This window comes from Apus apus, chromosome 13, assembly GCF_020740795.1.
Source record: "Apus apus isolate bApuApu2 chromosome 13, bApuApu2.pri.cur, whole genome shotgun sequence".
NCBI classification, from domain to species: domain Eukaryota; kingdom Metazoa; phylum Chordata; class Aves; order Apodiformes; family Apodidae; genus Apus; species Apus apus.
Genome location: NC_067294.1, coordinates 16,314,212 through 16,330,085, shown reverse-complemented (window position 1 = coordinate 16,330,085; position 15,874 = coordinate 16,314,212).

The window sequence follows — 15,874 nt, the reverse complement described above, 5'->3', positions numbered from 1 at the left end:
CCACTGCCCCCAGCTGAGCCTTGGCTAAATCCCTTCATAAAACAGTCAGCAGAGGAGGTGGAAAAAGTAGGTCAAGCTCTGCTCACAAATACACCTCTTACAGGTCACCAATTTGAATGAAATTAGGGAATAAATCAATATTAAAACCTGGGCAAAGGAGATCGAAACTTAGCGAAACTCTCATAGGGAGAGGGAGTCCAGCTGTAGCTACTGACTAGTCCATGTCTAAAAAAGCTGCAGAAAAAAAATAAAATAGACCTGTGTGTTCTTAGAGGGAAAAAACAGCAAAAGCAGTGGGGAAAAAACCAGCCACCTTCCTGCAGGATTTGGTGCAGACACAGCCCTGGAGCCTCTCCTTGTCCGTACCCCCACCCCTGCTCTTAGCTCCCTCTTTCCTACTGCCATCTACATTTTTGGGAATCTATTTCATAACCTATAAGCTGTTTCTGCAAGAAAAAAAACCAAACAAACCACAACAAAAACCAAACAACAACCCAAAAAGCTGCCTGACTCATCCAAGCAGGATCCAGTCTAGTTTGGATGCAAACACTGGGAAAACAGCGCGGGGTTAAGGAGCAGCTGCCGGAGCAGCGTTTCTGGGACGTCGTTTCAGTCCTGACCAAAGTAACTTTTTTTTTAAAAGTACCCTGACAATTAGTGGTAAAAAGGTCACCAGTAAAAATGAGTTTTGTGGTTTTGCAACTTTGCATTAAAAAAAAACAAAAACAAACAACAACCCACCACGTTTCTGGCACCACGTCCCCCCGTTGGCAGCGTTTCCGCAGAGCGAATTGAATAAGCGTGCAGGCTGAAAAGCCCGTTCAGATCCATCCCTCCAGGTCGGGCCTGATGTTAGCAGGGTGTTTGGGAGCCTGTGTTGCACCTGCCTGCAGCACAGCTGGCTGGAGAGCTCAGGAAAAATAAAACGAAAAACAACAACAAACAACACGGGGGTTTAATGTTCCCTTGGTCCCAGCTTCTCACCCTCTGTGAGACCTGGAATATACAATTCACAACTGAAATAGAATGAAATCAAATTGTGAGATCATTTCAAAGTGACTGAGCTTAGTGTTTGACAGGTTGTGAATGTTCTCACAAAGGCTGAGGTGGTAGAAATATTTTATTCCCTATCCTTTATCCTTCAGAGACCTCAGAATAATAAACAATTAAGTTGAATTCAAACTGACTGTGGAGCCCAAATTCTCTTTTATTGGGTGTCCAATCCATCTCTTTTTCCTTTGCACTCTTGAAGAACTGGGACCCAGGCTTGGGGTGTTATCAGAGATGATGAAAGCAAATAAAAATTACAGTGCCACTGAATATTTTGCAATAAGAAGTAGTAACAAATACAGCCTGGAAAAGATCTGACACTGATGATCCAGTATCTCAAGGTCTTCCAAACTGGCATTATTTCAGGCCAGTATATTGAAGGCTGGGGGCTTTGTTAATGCATTGAGGACCTGGCTGAAGCTTCCATCAGCTTCATGGAGGAAGCAACAAGCTGTTGTATGAGATGTTGAACTTCCAAGCCTAGTTTCTCATGGGTTTTGGTTTCCTTTCAGTTTCACCACACTTTCCTTTCATGCATTGCAAAGGAAGCACCCGGGCATGTGTCCTCCCAGTTGCAGCCAACCCTGGAGGGACATGCACACCCTGGGACAGCCCAGGGCAGGTGGAGCAGGTTGGGTTGGAAATGACTTGAAACACATGCTGGGATCCATCACACATCCATCAACATCCCAGAGTGATGCTGCAATCCCAGTTGAAGCAGTTTGAGTGAAGTTTATCAAAGGGACCAACCAGTGGGGCTGTAGCCAGCACTGAAGAGACACGGCTTGGCTTGGCCATTTCACCTGCCACCTCAGAGGAAATGCTCGTGGTGTAGAGTTCAAGGAACAGCACATGGAAAAGGGGAAAAATAATCTGTTTTCTCTCTGGGTGCTGCTCCCCAGGGACAAGCAGATTCCCTCTGGCAGCCTCCCACCCCACCCAGCTGTACCATCCCCCAGCAGCTACACCAGCAACTTAGGAAAACAGGGAAGCCTTTCAAAAAAAACATGAGAATTTGCCCTCACTACTATTACTGAGGAAGGATTTATGGTGGGGTTGGGGGGGGGGGATTCCCAGTGCTGTGGTCCATCCCTACAGCAACATGTCAGGGCAGGTGGGGGCTGGTGCTGGGGAGGGAAGAGAGCTCAGGTCGGGCCATCTCCTCGGCCGCTTGCGAGGTGCACGTTGCTCTTCTTTCATCTCTTGGATTCCCATCCACCATAATAAATAAAATTCTTCCTGTCTGAAAGATACATTAATTTTGGTGGTCTCGAAAGTAATGAAAATAAATACTTGACTTGGCATGTGGAGCCCGACTAGAGCGAGGAGCAGAATGTGTGTACTTGGAGCTGTTTTTACAAGAACATAAGCTGTGGAAAAAGCTTGGCTTTTAGCTCCTGGGCTCGGGACGGCTGAAGAGGAATGGAGAGATTTGAGAAGTTCAATCAAACAGACAGAAACATTGTCAAATACCAGTTTTTCTATCTCGGTTTAAACGCTTTGAAAACCACAGATCAAAGCTTTGCAAGGGGAGGCACCGTCTGAATTCCAGCGGGATGCTCAGGCCAGCCCTGGCACAGCCTTGGCTCTGCTGCTGGAGGGGTGGCAGGGCTGCCCTCTATTGTTTCAGGCTTTTTTATAACATATCTGAGGAAATGGCAACAAAAACAAGATTAACTCAATAAAAGAGAACCTCAAACCACCATTCATTGCAGCTGTGGTTGTCAGAGCCTGATCCTGGGGCTGAGCCACTGGGTTGAGTCGAGCCCAGAAGGGACCTTGTTGAGATGGTTTGAAGTCTCATTATTGCAATTAATTGTTTGGGTTTTTTTAATAAAGGTAATTTGTATCCACTAGCCAACAGCTTTGTGCTAACCAGGGCTATCACTATCATTTCTTCCTATGGCAGCAGCAGGCAGGCTGGGAAAATGGAGATGGTGGTACTTGAGGAGGTGAAACAGGCTCCCAGCTAGTGGATGTTGGGAGTTCCTCCATTCCTCCCCATGTCTGCTGGGACCCCTGCCTGATGCCAAAGCCTGGGGCAGCAAGGTTCCCCCTAGCGTGCCCAGGCACTCATGCTGCTCTTGGAGTCATGGTGTTGGACATCCAAATGTATCTCCCAGAGGAGAGGAAGGGGAGGAGAGGGCAATGTTCCCAGCTGAGGGCATACTCAGATGCCAGGTCCCTGCCTGGCTGGTGCTGCATCCTTTGGGGACACCACCATCCTGTTGACACCACCAGTGCAGCCACAAAAGTGTCTGAGCCTGGTGAGCCATAGCTTGGGCATGGAGGATGGTTCTTCCTAAGGCAATGGGTGCAGTAGCTCACACCATCAAAAAGCTGAGCCCGTCACACAACCAGGCTTTATTGCCATTTGGCATGAAGTGTTTGTAGCAGTCTTGTTTCTGGCATATTTTTTATTATTTGAGGCTGGATTACTGGACATTATCTGTGCATAGATGCTCTTGCATATATTCAGAATACAGAGAGAAGCTGCTGTTAATTTTGGAGCACCTCTGACCTGCTAACAATTATTTTTTTTCCCTTTGTCTAAAAAAGACCTGTGCCTCAGGGGGTGTTTTTCTCACTCTGCAAGCTGTGTAAGGCCTTCTCCTGTGGAATATACAAGCAACAGGAATGCATTGATGTGCCTGTGTGGTGGTGCAGTGAATGATGAAGCACAAAACTGCGTTTTTAATCAGCTTTGCAGAAAATATCTGGCATCTAAGGGTTGCAGAATGAGAAAGACATTTCAATCTTGAATTAATGAGTTGCATCACAAAGCCAGCTCTGAGGCAGACGCAGATATGAATATAAAACAGCATGTGTGTCTTACAAAGAACCCAATATCTTATAAAATGCTACAGCAAAAAGATGTTAATAAAAAGCACAGCTTATTTCAGATTAAATGAATAGTGAGTCTCAGGAATACACCCAGAATTCCTTCTCTCTGTTGATAACCAGAATCATTAAACGCCATGTCCCAGGAAGGGAGCCTTGATAGGTGGCACCTACTACTAAAGACATTGTCTAAAATCACTGTCAAGGGAAATCAAGGGGAAGGTCCCACTCTTGTGGTGAGCTGCACATGTCCAAACTCTGCTTGAAGTGTACTGGTGGTGGGGCAGTGCTTGTTGCAACCTAACAGGAGCTGCAGCTACAATTGGGTGATACCTGTGTACAGGGCTTGTTCTTTGAGCCCACTGGTTGCCCTTGTCTGGAAAAGCCAGTAGAGACCAAGGCAGACTGGAAACAACAGTGGTTCATTCAACATTTCTGGCAATACCTTCAGCTGTATTTCAGTGCCTGGTTATTTTGATAAACAGCTTCCATGCCAAGACCTTTCAAGGTGAAGAAGAGCATGCTCAGCATTTCCCAGAAGCTGCAGCATCACATTTGGATGCAGAGTTCATGTGATTTCACCTCCAGAAGCTGCTTGGTTTCCTTATAGTGTTGCTTTGTGCTGGTTGTGTTTTGAAAAGTTGGCTACTGGGGTGGACCTGAGCCATGACCATGAGAAAAGGTCACTTTCGATACAAAACATCCAGAAGAACTGGCTGTGGGGCTCAGCACTCCCTAAGTCTGCTCTTTCTAGCCTAGACAGTGCAACAGTGATGACACAGCCTGGTCTTAGCAGAGGGAAAGGGCACCTTCAGCAGCTGAGCAGGGTGAGTGGTGGTGCTTGTGTAACTGTGACCAGCTGACCAAAGAAAGCCACTGGTGGAGACCAGCCATAAATCAGGGGCATTTGTGTCTCCATCCAGCTCCACCAAGTGGCAGCCAAGGGTGGTGAGGAAGGACGTCCCTCACTGGCAGGTGGTTTGGTTGTGGTGGATTGTGTCTCCTCTTCACTACAGCCTGCCTTCCAATGACTGCCTGCAAACAGCCAACACTTGTAAACTACAGTAACAAAACCCAAGAAAACCTAGGAAATCCAGGAAAAAAAAAATACATGATACTAAAGAGGTGTCTACATGTTGAACATGCCACAGAGGGAATAATTTAAATGTTGGGAGACACAGCTTGCCTAAAGCCATTACTCTTTCCTGCAGAGGTGGTCCCAGCAGGGCAGCAAAGTATGCACAGTAAGGAGATGTATCAACTAAGTAGAGACTAATTCAGATATAGAAAAACACCAGGTTGTCTGGTCTAGAGGTGACATAAGTGCTAAGCTGAGCACAACTGTCCCCTCCCGTGGGACCCAGGCTCAGCAGGGTGATGCTCACCTCCCTGTTTCCCTGTTCTTACACTGCCTCCCAGTCTGATGTGACTAAATGGGAGAGGAAGCTTTGAAAGTAGAATTTCAAGCAGGTTAACTCAAGATTTCAATAAGGAGTTCAGTCTCAATGTCCCAAGTCAGATGATACTCTTTTTTGCGTGTGTGTGTTCAGTGTTGGAAAGCAGAAGAATCAATCGGGTTGTAAGTACACAAATGCAAAAAAAGCTAAAAAAACCATAAAATAAAAATAGTAAAAGCTACAGAGTTAAGAAATCCTGAACTAACGACCTTTGATATATGAAGCAAATGCTTCATCCACTAGCCTATACAATGTTTCATTACCAGTCATGGGAATTTACAGGTGTTAAATTAGCTGCAAGATAACTCCCATATTGTTGCCTGACTGTAATAGAACATATTGAAAAAGTTACTAAGGAATTGAACATAGGGGCTGCAGAGTTCAAGCAAAACCTACTTGCCAGTTCAGTCTGAGGTCTTCATCAAGCTAAATTCCACTACAAGCCATGATTTTATGTCTGATTCTGTTTGTTCCCTTTCCTGGAGAGAAACCTGAAAGGCAGCATCAACTAGAGCAGCACCTACAGCCAGAGAAATGAAGCCATGGGAGAGGTGACACAGGAGGGATCTTGCACTGCTGTGGTCAGAAGCAATACTGACATGTCTTCTCTGATGGGTTTTTTAGTCTTTTTACTACAATCAACAGATATGAGAATAATTTTAAATAGGGAATTCCTGGAGTTCCTTTTCCAAAACTGTTGCCATTAAGTAGCTGGGCAACTGTAGAGCCTGAAAATCCACGCAGGCTTTCCAGTTAGACATCTGTAATCAAAATACAGCTTAGTGTCTACATCCATACTTTTTAGTTATGTACTGAGGTTGAACAGAAAATGTACAATTCATGTAATTGCTTTCCATGTTATTCAGAGATCCTGACAGAGGCAGCGCATTCATATCATTCCTTGAAGTCTTACAGTGCATTTGGTTCCTTCCATAAATGTTCTCATGGTTTCCATCACAGCCACTGGTGATTGCAGGTGGGCAGAAGACCTTTGCCTCATGTCCCATGCCCAGGCTTTTCTGGGGGAAACAGGCTCTGGCCCAATGTTAAGAGCAATCATTTTTCCCTCCTGTAGAGGTAAAATGATGTTTAAAAAGTACAGTGTATTATAATGGGGGTGGGAAGGGGAGGTGAAGGGGCAGGAGAAACTTTACACAAATAAGACTCTGAAACATCACTTTCTTAAAACAAGACTTTGTGTCTTTAGAAATCCCCTTGGCATTGCCAAACCACAGGTGAAATGCCCAATTTAATGATATGAATCATTTACAGTACCAAGTCTTTAATATGCATCTCTTATGCACTGAAAAACGTGGACTGCTGGTGCCACAAGTGGCAGCACAAATTGCAGTTAAAAATGGGGGTAAAAAAGTGGGAAAAAACCAACGAGGAGGAGTTTCAGAAAGCTTTGTTAAAGCTGCTCAGAACACCCCCAGACCTTTCTGCTACTCAAACTGTTGTGTCACAGCCCAGATTCTGTGGTGGGAGCAGGACATTTTTTGGGGGGGAAATCAGTTCTCTGTGGCTTGGTTTGCACACAGAGCTTGGGTGGCTTCACCAGCAGACATGATGCACCTCTGCAGTGGAGAGGGGGACCCCTCAACTGGGCAGTGGATGGCTAAATTAATGAGCAATTACAGCTCTAATTTAGGTAAGTGAACCTACATACCAAAGGTATGGGCAAAGGAGGGGGCAGCCATGTCCATCTGCTGATGTTTGTGTTTGCTGACTTCATGCTTTCTCCTCGGTGTGACAGAGAAGCCACATGTTGTTCTGCAGATACGATGTTCGTTTCCATAAACAACAGTCATACAGTAACTTTAAAGCTAAATTAGCTTATGTGCATCATGCAATGTCCCCCTGTAAAGAGGCAAAAATATAACAGATGGGGAAATGTATTAAAGTAATTTTATGACAGTGGTAACAAGCCAAGAAACTATAAAATGGCAGCAGATAGAAACTAAAATTATAACAGGCATGCACTGTTAGCTCTTTTCACTGGCACAGAGCTGGTCAGTGAAATCAGAAGATAATAACCAAAAGCCCCAAATGCAGCAGCCTCTCATTTCCCCCACACACACCCCACTGGCACCTCAGGACAGAGAGCAGGATGCCCCAGCTTTGGGAGGGGGGCAGCAAAGGGAGATGATAATAACGAGCATCCAAGCGTGCTCTGCCCTCGGAGAGCTTCCAAGCGTGGAGGAACTGTTCTGCATTTGCGATTTCCTGCTGCTCAGGGTTGCCTTGCTGACCCCTCTCCTGGTAAATGAAACACCTCTGGCAGCGTAGTGAGTTTGATTAAAAACCAGGAAATATAGGAGGTAAGACGTTTTCAATAATGCCTTCAAAACTGCAGCCCGATCCGATGGCCCGTAACTCACCGGAGTCAAAGAAGCCATCACCTAAGTAAGGGATGTGCACTCTCATCCTTGGTTTGCAGGGAAATCAGCTTTGCAATCAACATCAATGGTTTTTATTTAATCTTTCTCTCTCTTTTTTTTTTTTTTTTTTTTAATGTATTTTATGTTTTTTTAAAAAAAGCTCTATGTGCTTTTCTCTTACAGGGTCTCCTGGGGGTTTGCATTTTCTCTGCTCTTTAGCACTGAATCACAGTATCTTACATTTATATGGTACCCAAAGGATCCCGAAGCATGCAGAAATTATAAGCCAAATTTTGCTCTTGAAAGCATGAGCTCAGCTCATACCAAAGTTAATGGGAGGTGAGCACAAACATCTAAAGGGAAGAATTTGCCCTTTCAGACAGAGAGGAATCGTTTCACCCACCGCTGAAGTGCAGCTGCCTGTGAGGCAAAACATGGCAAATGGTTAAAGGTTCAGACCTCGGAGGTGCTGATCTCTATCAGCTCTTGAAGACAAAAAACGAGACCTAAGGATAGTCAACAGCAGTGGTGGGGTGCTGAGCTGGGTTTCATTTGTCTCCAGGCACTGTCTCATCAATACGCAACTTTCTTGGCTTTTACAGGCTAAAAATTAAAGGGCTCTTAAAATTAACTTTCTTCGTTTCTATTTTGAATCCACTTGGACTTTTCAACTTGAAACGTTTCATTTAGGGGCTTTTTAAGGCCGGCGTTTGCAGACTGGGAAGCATGAATAAAGGCCTTTGGTGCTTGTGCAGGAGCCATCACCAGAGAGCTGTGCTGGTTCCCCTGCTGCATCTGACAGCAGATTTATTTGCACATTGAGAAATTCTGTGTCAGATTTTGGTGCTGGTGGAGTTTTTACTCCACAAACCTTGGGGTGGCATAGGTAGGTGATTAAAGAGGGAGTTTAAGTCTCCTTCACCAGCCCTGAACAGGGTATCAGACCAGATGCTGGTGGCTTCTGGCAGATCAAGCTGGCCGATGCACTCCCTGCCATTCCTTCACTACCTGGTGGCTCCAGCAATTACAGAGACAGTTCATGGGTCTAAAGGCAGAGTCCAGCACCCCAGGTACAAGGTAGAAATTCCTTTCCTGTGCTCTTGTTTTCCTCCAATTTTGAAGCAATGGCTGAACTTCCAACTGTTCTGTCTGAGACCTTTTTTGGATAACCCACCCCCAAGATGCAATCCAGATGTGTAGCCAAGTGCCTTAAACCTCTGAACCGACTAAACCAAATTATGTAAAATCTTCTGAGTTTGCAAAATTGAGTTGGGAATCTCAAGAAAACAGGCATGCTTAGGGGATTTCCAGCATTTCCTCCTCCTCAGGTTGGCAGTATCACAGAGCAGCCTCTTCCCATGGTGTTCTGGCACTCCCGGGCTCCATCCAAGCCAGCAGAGTCATTTGCAAAGGTGCCCAAAGTTTAAAAATTATAGGGGGAAAAATGCTATTTGGCTTCTTCACAGCACAGAGAGTTTCTTTTAAACATGGGACAAAATGACTTATTATCCAGACAGGTCCTCCTTTCCCTGACTCTTCATGGGATGGTTAAATAAGGAGACTAGTGCTGGAAAGCCAAGAGCTGCGGGGATCTGAAAGCAAGACCAGAAGGCTTTTTTCTTCCTGTTTCACTAGTTGATGGACTTCAACCAAAAGCTCAGAGCCACATTGGAAGAAAACTGGAATAAGGAGCCAGGACTGACTCTCACAAAAGGCCTCTCACTCTTCATCAGTGTCATTAAAACCCTAAGGGCAAACACCATCACCAGGAGCACCTGAAGGCAGGCCCAAGGTCTGGGTTTGTAGGTGTAGTTCTCCAGTGACATTTGCACGGGCAGTTTGGCTCTTTGCTAAATACAAATGCAGCTCCACTCACATTTCCAGAGGGGCTCCAACTCTCCCCGAGCTCATTGCATTTTTCCAAGACTCCAAATAAGCCAGGGCCAGGTCACCTAATGTATGTATGAGCTGCATCCGCTCCGCATCCCCCTGACCCAGTTCTGTTCTTGGGACGCACCCTACCCAGCTGGGCTTCAAGAGGAGACAGTCACACTCCAGTGCTCCAAACCCCACTGGTTCAGGCTTATCATCAGTGCGTCAGGACTGCTGCCAAACCAGTGCAAATCCACAGGAACTATTTTAGTTGCAGTCCTAGGGCTGAGCGGAATGGGAGCGTGCGTGCACGCACACACACGCGGAGCTGCTGCGGCTTGGCAGATGCCCGGCAACTCATTAACTTGCAATAACTCAATCACTCACTATCATCCCAATCTCCGCGTCTCTCACGCGGCAGTTTGAGTTTTTTCAAAGGCTGGGGAGTGCTCACAGGTGCTCCAGCCTTCTGAAGATCAAGGGGTTTTGTACAGATGGTTAAACACCGCCCAGCGCCTGGGTCGGGGTACCCAGTTTTCAAAGCCCTGGCACTGCCCTCCCGCAACCGGAGCGACCGCGGCGCCCGTGTCAGAAGAGCTGAAGGGATGAGCAGTTGGAAAGCACAAAGAAACAGGCTTGGCTTTGGATTAGGAAATGTAATACTGGCCCAGATCATGGGGGATGGGGCGGGGAGGGGGGATGGTAGAGGGGGGACGCCTGACCTCGGTGTGACTCCACAAACCTTAATGTCTATTTATCGTTGTCATTCTGAGCTCTCTAGGCTTACAAATGCAATGAACCAGTTTCTCTGAGATCATGTTTTAAATATACTGCCCCGGGGCTACTCTTTAAAATTCAAAACATTGGAGGACACACAGAGGGGGCGTTTCGAATCATTTTTGACATGCAGAAATTCTCCTTGACAACCTGAGAGGTGAGCACCAGGAAGCCCTGAACCCCACACACGACGCGGCCGCAGCATCAGAACAAGACCACAACAATGCAGCTTTCTCCTAAGACACCGACTTTCTGACTATGCAATTTGCCCACCAATCTGAGCCACGTTGCCCAAGGGTTAGATGCTGGATGACCCTCACAAAGGAGAGGAGTTGGCAGGGGAGCCTCTGCTTTGTACAGCCTGCACCAGCAAGCTGGAGAAGTGGTGGTGCTGAGGACCAGGAAGATCCAAAGCAAGCTAGGGAAGAGCTCAGATGGACACTTCCCCTTCCCGTTTATGCATTGGCAGTTCAGTCTGCTGGGATTTCAAGCATGGACAATCCAGGCAGGGAGTGGTCAGGTCTTCCCATCACAGCCCTGAGCCTCCATCCCTCTCTCTACTGGGCGAGGGAGAGCTGGCAGAGTGCAAGCCATGATTTCAGAGTTCAATCCAAGCCCTGCCTTGCTGCCAGCAGCCATCCCAGCGGACGGGGCCCTATACCTTTAAGTGCTGCTCACTTGCCCTCTAAAAGGGAGAAAATAACCAAAAAAAAGAAAAAGAAAGAAAGAAAAAAAGCTGTTAGGAGTTATATTACCTGCAACAGCTGAATTTAATTAGTACCATAATCACAACAAATATTTAAAAGGTCTAAAAAGCTGTGAAGGGAAATTTGCTTTCCTAGGAGAGAGCCCCGTGCCTCGTGCGCTCCGTGCACAGCTGAGTGCTGCCATGAATGACTCACGTTGGAGACACTTCACACAACTGCAGAGCTCTGTAATCATGGCGTGAGCTGGAGGATGGAGGCAGGAGGGGGAGATTTTGGTCCAAATCCGAATTTCCTTGTCCTGTTACCATGCCCTTTCCAACGGCTGGACCGTTTCCAGACGCGGGGCCTGTCAGTGCTCCGCGCGCTCCGGTCACCGCCATCTCTCCCTTAGCTCTGGATGGGAGGAAAGTTGTTTTTCTCCAAGAAGGCAAAACCAGTAAAACCAGCAACAACCAGCAGAGGGTTGAAGCTTTCCTGCTCAAGACCCAGGAGCAGTGCAGCAGCCCCAAGGCTGGGCTGCGCTCTTCAGCAGTGGAAGAGGAGCTCCCAGTACCCTTCCAGAACAGACCTGGAAGCGCACAGCAAACGAGCACAAGGCCAGGCAGAAAGGCTGGTGACCCAAGCAAGGGGCAGGGACGTTTACTAGCTTGGGTTGATAAAAATGAAAACAGCTTCACATGAGGGCAAGCAGGAGAAATGAATAGTGTCAGTGATGAAGGCAGCACAGGCAGCCTGGCAGTATCTGATGTTGCTCCTTGTGGACTCTTCCAGCAACCACCACATCCGTGGAAAACCCTTCCTCCTGGCAGGAGCTCTGCCGCCCCCTGCATGGGACCAAGGGGATCCCAGGTGTCTGGGAAGGAGCAGGTGGGTTCCTGTGTCCCACACCCTGCTGGGGCAATCCCTCCCATGGCCACACTGAACACTCCAGCCAGGAAGGCCCGTGGGTCTCATGGTGATCAGGCAGAGATGCCACACACAGGCTGGTCACCCCACAAAACCCATTCAGACTGTGGCTCTGGGCAAGAAGCAACTGCATGTTGTGTCCTGATTCACTTCTCAGTTCAGGTGGGTGAGTGGGAGTGGGGAGTTTGAAGGGGTTTTGGTTTATCTCCTGCTCCAGTTTCCTGCTCCATCTCAGCTCGCCACAATTTGCTGTTGATCTAACCCAGCCACCTCCTTCTCGGGGCAGGAGGGCTGCAGGCTCCTGCTGGAGGGAGATTTCCTGAGGTCCTCTGTCCTCAGGGCTCTGTGCCACGGCCTGCCCAGGCAGCTTGGCCAGGGGACGTAGGATACCCATTTTCTGCTAGACCAGAGAGTCCCTGGGTGTCTTCTCACCCAGCAGTTAGAGCTCATTTTTTAAACGTGCCTAAGCCCGTAAGCTGTGACTTCCATCTCACTTCCATATTTCCTTTTGGCCAGCTCTAAACTTTCAGATAAACCTTAACCAAGAGTATTCACGGGCTTAGGTGGACCTTCATCGTGCAGCTCTGGGGTCTGGCTCACTGAAATGAGAAGGACTTCAATGCCTGGTTGCCCTTTAAAACCAGCAAACTAACCCTTGGCTTCTCCAGGTTTCAAGTTTGTGAGGTGAGGGTACAACCCTTAGTTATGACAGGAGCAGCAAACACACAGGATTTCACACCCTGAATTGTTCAGGTATTACAGACAGGTCAGACCTCAGAAGAAGGTCACATCTTCTTCCCTCTTCCCAAAGGGCTGCCACCTAGTTAAGCAGGAGAAGGTTGCTTTTATCCCTTGGGATGCAATGAGGCTTCAAGCAGCTGACATCCCAGGAGAAAGGAGTGACTGCAGGTTGTTGAGCTCCATGCCTACCTCCCCCTTCCTGTGAGCACCTGGGAAGCCCCCCAATTCTGTCATGGCTTAAGATGATTTCTCTCCTTAACACTGGTTTCTTTTGTGGAACATCTCTATGCCAGGGAAGGACTCAGGAGTCCCAAGCTTGGCCACCTCTGCCCAAACCTCTCCCAGCCAGAGCCAGCACAGAGAGCAGCAGAAAGCTGAGCACAGCCCAGGTTCTGCAGCAGCAACCTTTTGATCCCGTCTGTCAGGCCCATCATCCAGCAGCCCATCTAAACCCAGTGCCTGTCTTCTGCCAACAGGCTTCTGAGGCAGAGTGGGGAATAAAAGCCTGGAACCAAATGCAATGTCTGGAGCACTTGCTCTCGTGTGGGATTAGGAGCAGGCCCTCTGCCAGGCAGGGCTAGCCAGGGCCAGGACTTCTTCAGAAGATCCTGGAGAGGCAGAGAGCTCCTAGAGCTCCCCTTGACTGCAGGCAGGGCTGAATCTTCTGCCTGCAGGTAAGTTGGCAAGCCCAGAATTTGTCATTTGCACAACTCCAGTGCCTTTGACTTAGTGAATTCCATTTTTTTGAGAGCAGAGAACAAACAACACAAACTCTGAACTCATCCAGCTAAACTCAATCAAAAGTAAATGCCCTTTGAGCTCTGAGACCCAAGTGTCACTACCGAGGCAGGTGACAGTGTGCCACACAGGACATGCAAGGCTCCAGCTGCTGCCACTTCACATCAGTAGAAAAAGGGCTATTGCTTTGCCATGTGGTTGCAGAGATGCTAAGAACTGCCTGATGGACAACTGGGTCAAGGATCCAGGTGCTCCCAGTCCTTCCCAAGCCAAGAGTCAGGGGGGGTCGTCACTTGCACTTTTTTTTTTCTGCCTCCTAATCTATTTTAAGGAAAAATATATGGCACAGAATGGGATTTAACATGCTTTACATACCAAAACCAAAGTGAGCATAAAAGAATCATCTGCTTGGGGAGGGAGTCTGCTGAGGAAGGAACCAGCGTGGGGCAAAAGAGCCACGTAAACAGTTAACTTAAACAAGACACAGTTTGGTGCAGCTTGGCTCTGTTCACAACCAACACATGGGAACTCTGGGCAAAACCATATTGCACTAGTTATAGACTCATCTTGTAGACTTAGAGAGGGAAAACACTTATTAGGTCATTGAGTCCATCCCACCTGCCAGTGAAGGATTGTTCCCTGCAGAATTTTCTCTATTGCTTTGTACAGTCCAATTTTAAATGATCCAAGCGATGTGGTCTCAGCCACTTCCTTGGGGAGACTCTTGCACAGATATATTTTGTTTAACCCAGTCCTCTAAATGGTTAACCCTTTTCTTTCCCAGTTCACCTTGTGTTCTCATTTTATGTTTCGACTCTCTGAAACACGAAAGGTTTTGTTAGATTTCCCAGGTACTTACACAGTCACAGCCACACAACTGTCACTGCTGCCTGCTCTGAAGCAGAGCATCATATCCCACTGGCTAAAACATTATAATCATGTATAACAGAAAAGAAAACAAATGTACTTTTATCTTGTATGCAGATGAGCTCCTGAAAGCCACAAACCACTCAGAGCATTCCCATATGACATGATGATCAGCTCAGATATGCTGCTGTTTGGTGGAAAATAAACTGATTTCTAACTCAATATATTTAATCTTCACAGGTAGGATGGAAAGCCAGCACAGCTCAGAGCTCGACAAGGTTTTGAACGCTGGCAAACTCATCAGAGATTATTCCCATTACTTAAATTCCAAGGGGCAAAATGTCACAATTACAAAAATAATACAAAAATACAAGCCTGCCTTATATTTTCCCTGTCTCAACCCCAGTGATTCATGATAAAAGAAGACATTTCAGCTAACTGCAGGCTTGTGCTGGCTATCAGGAGCAAAAAATCCTAACCTGGCTTCTCCTTGTTCCTCTGTCTTGCTCTAATTTCTTTCTTTGGGCATTCCACTGGGAAGTGCACTGTGAATATTCATCCCTAAGCACCTGACACGTGGAGCTGCTTCAGCTGCTGCCACAACTTGGCTCCGTGGGAGCGTGTGAAGATGGACATTTGAAGCAGGGCTGCAGGGAGGGGCTGATGCAGGATTCTCAAATGGAGGCTTTGGGGTTTTTTTTTTCTCTTCACACTGCAACTTGCAAAGAAATCCAAAGAGATGCAGCTCCATGATTCCAGGAGTTGTAAAGGAGGAGGAAGAGGTGTGGGCTGTAGAACCATCTTCATCCCTGGAACTCCAGGAACGTAACAAAGGATGTTGCAACAACTTGCTGCTTTTCCACACATCAAAGGTTGGGGATTGCTCCATTCATCCCATAACCCTTGGAAATCATGCAGAGTACCTTTCTAGAAAGGAAGTTTTGTAGAGGTACAGGGGGTATATTTTATCAGACAAACTGATGTAGGTGAAGACAACCTGCCAAGGCTTCAGGCCTACAGGACAGGTATGTAAGATATCACTCCTGTCTGAAAAGTCTGGGTTTATCCCCCAAGCCCATGGTAGTGGGACCACAGCTGCTAATGGTTTAGGAGAGGGGATTTCTTACCCTTTTCCCTTACACAAAAAGCAAACATATCCTTCCAGTTCAAATGCTTTTTCCTGTAAGTGAACACCAAGTGGACATCCATCCGGCAAGGGGTGGAGACCGTGGGAGGGGGACACCCACAACACAGGTTCTCTCCAAGGATCTGCAGTCTGGTTGTGTTTGAAAGCTTTGTAATCCATGTAGAAAACTCCCCCCATGAACAATTCTGGGCTGGTATTTGGATTTATTGATACAAAGAAACATGCAGGTTGGACAAGGGATCAGTCAGCATGGGAAAAGGCACAGAAGCACCAGCGTGCAAGCACTGAGCATTGCACCAGGACAATCATTTCTGTGCACAAACACACACCTAGCACAATTATCTCCCTACCAATCATACCCTCAGGGCTGCAGGTTCCTGGAGGAAAACT